We start from the raw sequence: 6,294 nt of genomic DNA, 5'->3' as shown, positions 1-6,294 counted from the left end.
CGCCGGAGGAGTATGTTGCTGCCACACTAAATTAATATCTTACTCTCATGTTTTTCCCCTAGGTTTTTTTTGTATTTTCTTTATCAATAATTAACTTTTTCTTTTACTTTCCTGTGTTCTGATGACACTGGATATATCCTTGACACAAATCGTGTATACAAGGTTTTATGTAATGCCATCTCTGTACTTTTTATAAACATAATAATAAAAAAAATAAAGAAAGAATTTATTCACTTTCTCTTGGAGATTAATGACTGTGCAAACTGTACACCACCAAGTCGCAATTTTATGCTATGTTCACGATTATTACCAACTTCAAATATAAGAACATAAAATTGATAATTATAATCTATAAACATAATATTCTGGGATAGGCCTATGTCATTCTGAGCTTTTATTTTTGATGCTTATAAGATTTTATTTTTAAATCAGTTGACTATACAATGTGTCAATAGATTAGCTCACAATATCAGACTATATGCGATATTGTTTTCAGGAGATGAAGTCATTTTAACAGCCTATTATTTTCAATAAATCAACAATAACGAAATATAGGAAAATACTATCGTAATCATACATTTTAAAACAATGCAGTATCATTTTCAAATGTTTTAACTAGTGCTGTCAGTAATGATTATTTTGTTAATCATATGCTAAAGATTTTATTTATGTATGTTTTGTAATTAAGATAAGTGAACAATAGCTTTTAGTACAAAATAAATAGGCTACATGTAATGATGAGGCAATAATAATTGGTTGAAATTAAGTATCAAAAGTAAGTAGTCATATTGTTTTACTGATAAACACTATTAAAATACATTAAGACATGTATAAACAATAAAATTGCGTGTTATGATGATTGTTGTTAAACTTTGCATTACCAGCAAACCATTGTTTCTCTATAGTTTAATTCCATTTAATCTGTATGTTTGGCCACATGTTTATGATAGAAATACTACACCCAACAGTTTAAAGTATTTTGAAACCTAAAAATGTATTTATAAATATATTGATGCGTTCATGTGTTGCTGGCGTATGTTTTTAAGTTGCTACAAATAATTTCAACAGCACAAGTTTTGTCCACATTCCCAAATGCAAGTTATTGTGGAAAATAAATTACCAAGCATAGAATAAAATAAGGCAGTGGCTATATGCACTAAGTGCAAGCAATAGAGGCTATTTACACTATGTTAAAATAGGATTTTTTGCTATTTATACCACTTATTGCAATTACCTGCACCTCAGTATTTAAGTACATTCTAAAACAGTATGCAACTTACTGAGTGTAAATTTTAATTCAAATTATTAAATAGATGCCATGGTTGACACCTTATTAGGACAATAAAGCCCTGCATTCCCATAAAGACATACAAGGACTGTAAATGGTTCTGCCACAAACTCAACTCTGTTGAACAGAACAGTACCAGAGGGTTAAAGGGATACAGATGTTTATGTTGTCCCAAGCACATATTTCTTTTTCTTTCTTCTCTGCAAAATAAAAAAATTAAAAGACTTATTGAAGACCACCTTTGTTCTTAAATGCAACACATAAACTTTTGGAGTTTTAGGTTCTCACGGAGTGGGAAATCTAAAATTATAAATATATAAAAAGAAATATAAAATTACAGTATACTGGATACCAGATCTAAGATACAGTTATTCAGGTGAAGGAGATTCTAGCGGATGACAAATGCCAAGTATTAAAAGTCTTCCTTCATACTTTTTTTTTTTTTTCTTTTTTTTTTTAGTGAAAATTACAAATTAGTTTAGAAAGAAGTTTGTGGTGTAGTGGATCAAGTAGTTTGATAGTCTTTTTTTTTTTAATAGTACTAATAGTAAATTAAATGATTATACTTATTTTGAATTTGATAATTTCAGAGCTAATATTTTTTCACAGAACAAATTCATCACACTCAAGCAAAGAGAAAAATAAATTATATGATGACACTGAACAGACAAAATAAATACCAAACACAACAGTAATGTGGCACAATGAGTCGAAACTCACCAAATCCGCTTCTCATTCATATAATTTTTTGTTTAGGACCACAAACAGGTAGATATAATCTTTATCTTGCAGGGTCTTAAAATTAACTAATTACTCAGTAATCTATTTAATCTTTCCACTTGTTTATTACATTATGCCATTGTTCTCTGGTTTGAAGTGTGCTAGTTATCCTTGGGAGCATATTTTTAATTTATTTGATATTATTTATGCATATTTTTATTCACATTTTCCATAGGCACCTAATAAATTAAATCTATTTATCTGTAAACTGAAGTATTATTTTTATTGTTATATTTATTATGGGTTACAAAAAAAAATGCAAAATAGACACTTGTTGTTAAACATTATTTAATATTTATAACAAAAAAATGATATTTCAACAAAAATACAAAATCAAGAATGAAAGAAGAAAAAGAAAGTAATCAACATGAATAATACTGGGGTAGTCCAAATTTGGGGACTGAACAATGTCTAAAATCATACTCATTAAAGCTTTTATAGGAGGCATGCAGTGGAAGCCTCAGAACTAAAGTGCATGTGTTAGCCTCTGGATAAATTCGTAGTGATCCATTTACTGGAATCATCATTGAAGTGTGTTCTCCTTTTATTCATCGCTTTTATAATTTAAGTTTTATTTCTCTTTGTTATGCCTCCACAATTCCTCTAGACTTCTAAGGAGGACGTAACACAGCCAATACACACAAAGACACACGCACACTCATAATACATGGAATAAATTTAGAATTCTTATGCACTGTTGCCAATTGTTAGTTATCTAGTTACTGTAAAATCAATAGCCTATAGCAAATAGCCTACTTTTAAATGCGTTTTAAGGCGGCAGAAACGACGTGTGTATGAGGCATCATGAAATGCGACGACGTACGTATCAGGCGTCATGAATTGAGACGTACATAGTTCAGACGTACCTATCACACGTCGTTTTTTTATGTAAATTTCTCACGTACGCCGCCGTCACGTCGCCGCCTAGGATTGGTTCTACAGTGATGTCGCCGTAACGTCGTCGCGGGTATATCGTCTGCCCTCCCTATCAATCCCATTCAAAATTTGACACGGTCTGACGGCGACGTAAGGGTAGACTACGCCTTCTCCTTAGCCTGCTTAGCCTTAAAACGGCACGATTTGCCCCTCATAGTACAGGTTGACTTGGAGAAGAACACCGCTACACTCAGCTGCCTCACCCGCAAACGTGGCGGGCATAGCCATAGGACATCCTGAGGCAGATGGCGGCGATAGTGTTGGAAGTAACACCACCTTGAAGGCATTCACCAACTCAATCTGCTGCAGCTGGTGTCTCAGTGCTCGTCCTTGTGACGCCACGTATGGATGTGCCATCCTAGAGGGGCTGGACTCCCCGTGCTACCTGATTGGATTGCAGGAACTGCCTCATTCTTGTGCTAAAGACAAGGACAAGTTGCAGGTACTGCTTCATTCTTATGCTAAAGACATTAACAAAACACAAAACTAAAGACAAATTGTCTTTGGCCACCACCTGCAAAATCATTTGCTTTTTCTGGGCTGTTGCCCTTCCAGTGCACCCAGTGTCACTTTCAGTTGCACCAAAGCAGGTGAAACTCATTCATTCAATATTGATATTCCTGAAGTTTAAATGACTTCTTGTTGTACTACTATATTAAGTGTTTCCTTAAAGACTTTCTGCGTCTAGTTGCGAGTTGGGTGGCCAAACCTAGCCCCGCCCCTGCGGCAATTGAGTTAAATATTTTTAATGTGTTAAACTGAAAAAAATAATCTCCTGTGTTAATGTGATAATTTTGACACCACTAGTTCAAATTCAATTTTATTATGGCCAATTATTCTGTCTGACATTAACAAATATGCTTAAACACACACACATGCACCTTATTCAGTTTTATTATCATGATGCTAATGTACCAAAAACACAACAATAATCTTTAAAAGTCTTTAAAAGTCAGTGTTGAACAAAAAGCTTTCTTTTTTTTTTTTTTTTCATAATTCTTGTAGCATAATTATACATCTCACCCCCAGGGTATGTTACAATTAACCCAGACTATGGGGTGAGCTGTAACATTTCACTCCTTATGTTTAAAACTCACATCAGTTTCGCAGGACACCCAATATGTATAAAAGAGACTGTAACCACTCAGCAGTATGAAGGTGAAATGCCTTAGAAACAATGCCTTAAATATAAACTTTGCAAAGACAAAGCTAGAAAATCCATATTCAGAGTTATGAAACAGGATTAAAATTAATGATCAATGGTGAAGTGTAAATACTAAATTATATAAGAAAACCATTACTTTCGCATCCCTCTTCTTTCACACTAATTATATATCCTTGAATCAGGGTTCTTACACCTTTTCCAAAATTAAATTCCAGTGTTTGTAAAAAGTATACTATTTTACAAATTAATTTGTAGTGCACAAAGTTTGTGTTTGATGAGAGCATGAAATAACTACATTTAGAGTGTATTTTAAAGTAGTATAGACATGCCAATCTATTTTTACTGTACTTTTCATGAAATTAAATATATTTTAAGTATTTATTTTTTAGTAGGTCATGTTAGTTTGTAAAATGTAAAAGTGGAACCTAAGAGAGATGGAGAATTACTACCCACTTTCTGTTGACTTTGCCTCTAATAAACCACACTGAGAAGTGAATCAGCAAAAGATCTGACTGTGGTTGACCAGGCACAAGCATTTCTGAAGTTTCTCACAACTCATTTTATTACCGTCTTGTTTTGTCTGATATCTGCAATAGATGTTAATGTTAAATGGCTAAAATGTCAGTATGGCAAAACAAACATCCACAGACTCTAAAAATGCCATCATTCAAAGGCTCTCACACTTCATACTTGTCTGAGTGAGCTGACGTACACGCTGTAGCGTACTGCAGACTGCAGTAAACAGAATCTTGTGGCAAATACATGGTCTAATTATGATGAAGGATTTTCCTGGCTGTAATGTAACCTGCAGGAATTTCAGCATCTTCATGTTCAGTTTTCTGTGGGAAAGTTAATTAAATGTTTAATAAAAACTACAGATGTTTCCGCATTTAAAACCCGAAACAATCTCCCTATGGAATCAAATACCAGGAACTTTAACAAAACAGATGACTTCCAACAAAACAATAAAACTAATCTGGAGAAGAGATCTCCAAAAAGAGCAAATGACGGCACCATGCCCAAACTTATCTCCTTGCTCATTTTGTGTCTCTGTGTGACTGGTAAAATTATCTGTTCATCAATGATCAAATGATCAGTTGGCATGCTACAATTTACCTGACAAATAAAAAGTTATATTTCATGTATTCTGATCTCTTCTGAAATAATTTTTTCTAGTAGATTAAAGTGCAGTCTGGTTTTTCCGCAAATCTGCATTCCAGGATAAATCATACCGAAGTACCAGTGAATGAAGCATGGGGCACATTAGAGACCTTCTGATTTCTGACTATCACTGACTAAACAAGTTGCAGTTTTCATGATTATAAAATAAAAATACACTTTTTGTTATGTGCTAGAAGGGTGTGGCCTACTGTAAGATATTATAATCACCCGGCATCCTCTGAGTAAGATCAGAACTGGCGAGTTTGTATGTGTAAGTTCACTAACGGCCACATTTCTATGTGACAATTGAAAGTAGGGGATAATCAGATATCTAAATGAATACATAACTCATATTTTTTTAATCAGTTTTTAATAAGAAATACAGTCTAAGTTTAATGTTCACTTGATATTGGAGTCAGCTTAAACACAGAGCTAGACTAAAACTGAAACTAAATCTTGATAAATTAAGCAAACTTTGCAGAAGCACAAATAAAAGACCTACACAAATTATACCTTTGACCACCCATTGGATTCTGTTGTTGGCTCAATTTGGTGGACAGAAGCACATCACATCAGTTTCACAGGACACCCAATATGTATAAAAGAGACTCAGCAGTATGAAGGTGAAACGCCTACAATGGCATCAGCAGAATTAATGTAGAATTACTGAAACAATGCCTTAAATATACATTTTGCAAAGACAAAGCTAGACAATCCATATTCAGAATTATGAAACAGGATAAAAAACATTATCAATGGTGAAGTGTAAATACTAAATTATATAAGAAAACCATTACTTTGGCATCCCTCTTCCTTCATTCTGTACATATATATCCTTGAATCAGGGTTCTTACACCTTTTCCAGAATCAAATTCCGGCACTTTTCAAGCATATTCAAGGTGCATTTTCAAGCTTTTCCAGCACTTTACAACTGTGGTAAATTACATGTTTACACGCATACTTG

The sequence above is a fragment of the Labeo rohita genome, unplaced genomic scaffold (genome assembly GCF_022985175.1).
Source record: "Labeo rohita strain BAU-BD-2019 unplaced genomic scaffold, IGBB_LRoh.1.0 scaffold_407, whole genome shotgun sequence".
NCBI lineage: Eukaryota > Metazoa > Chordata > Actinopteri > Cypriniformes > Cyprinidae > Labeo > Labeo rohita.
This window is presented reverse-complemented; position numbering follows the sequence as displayed.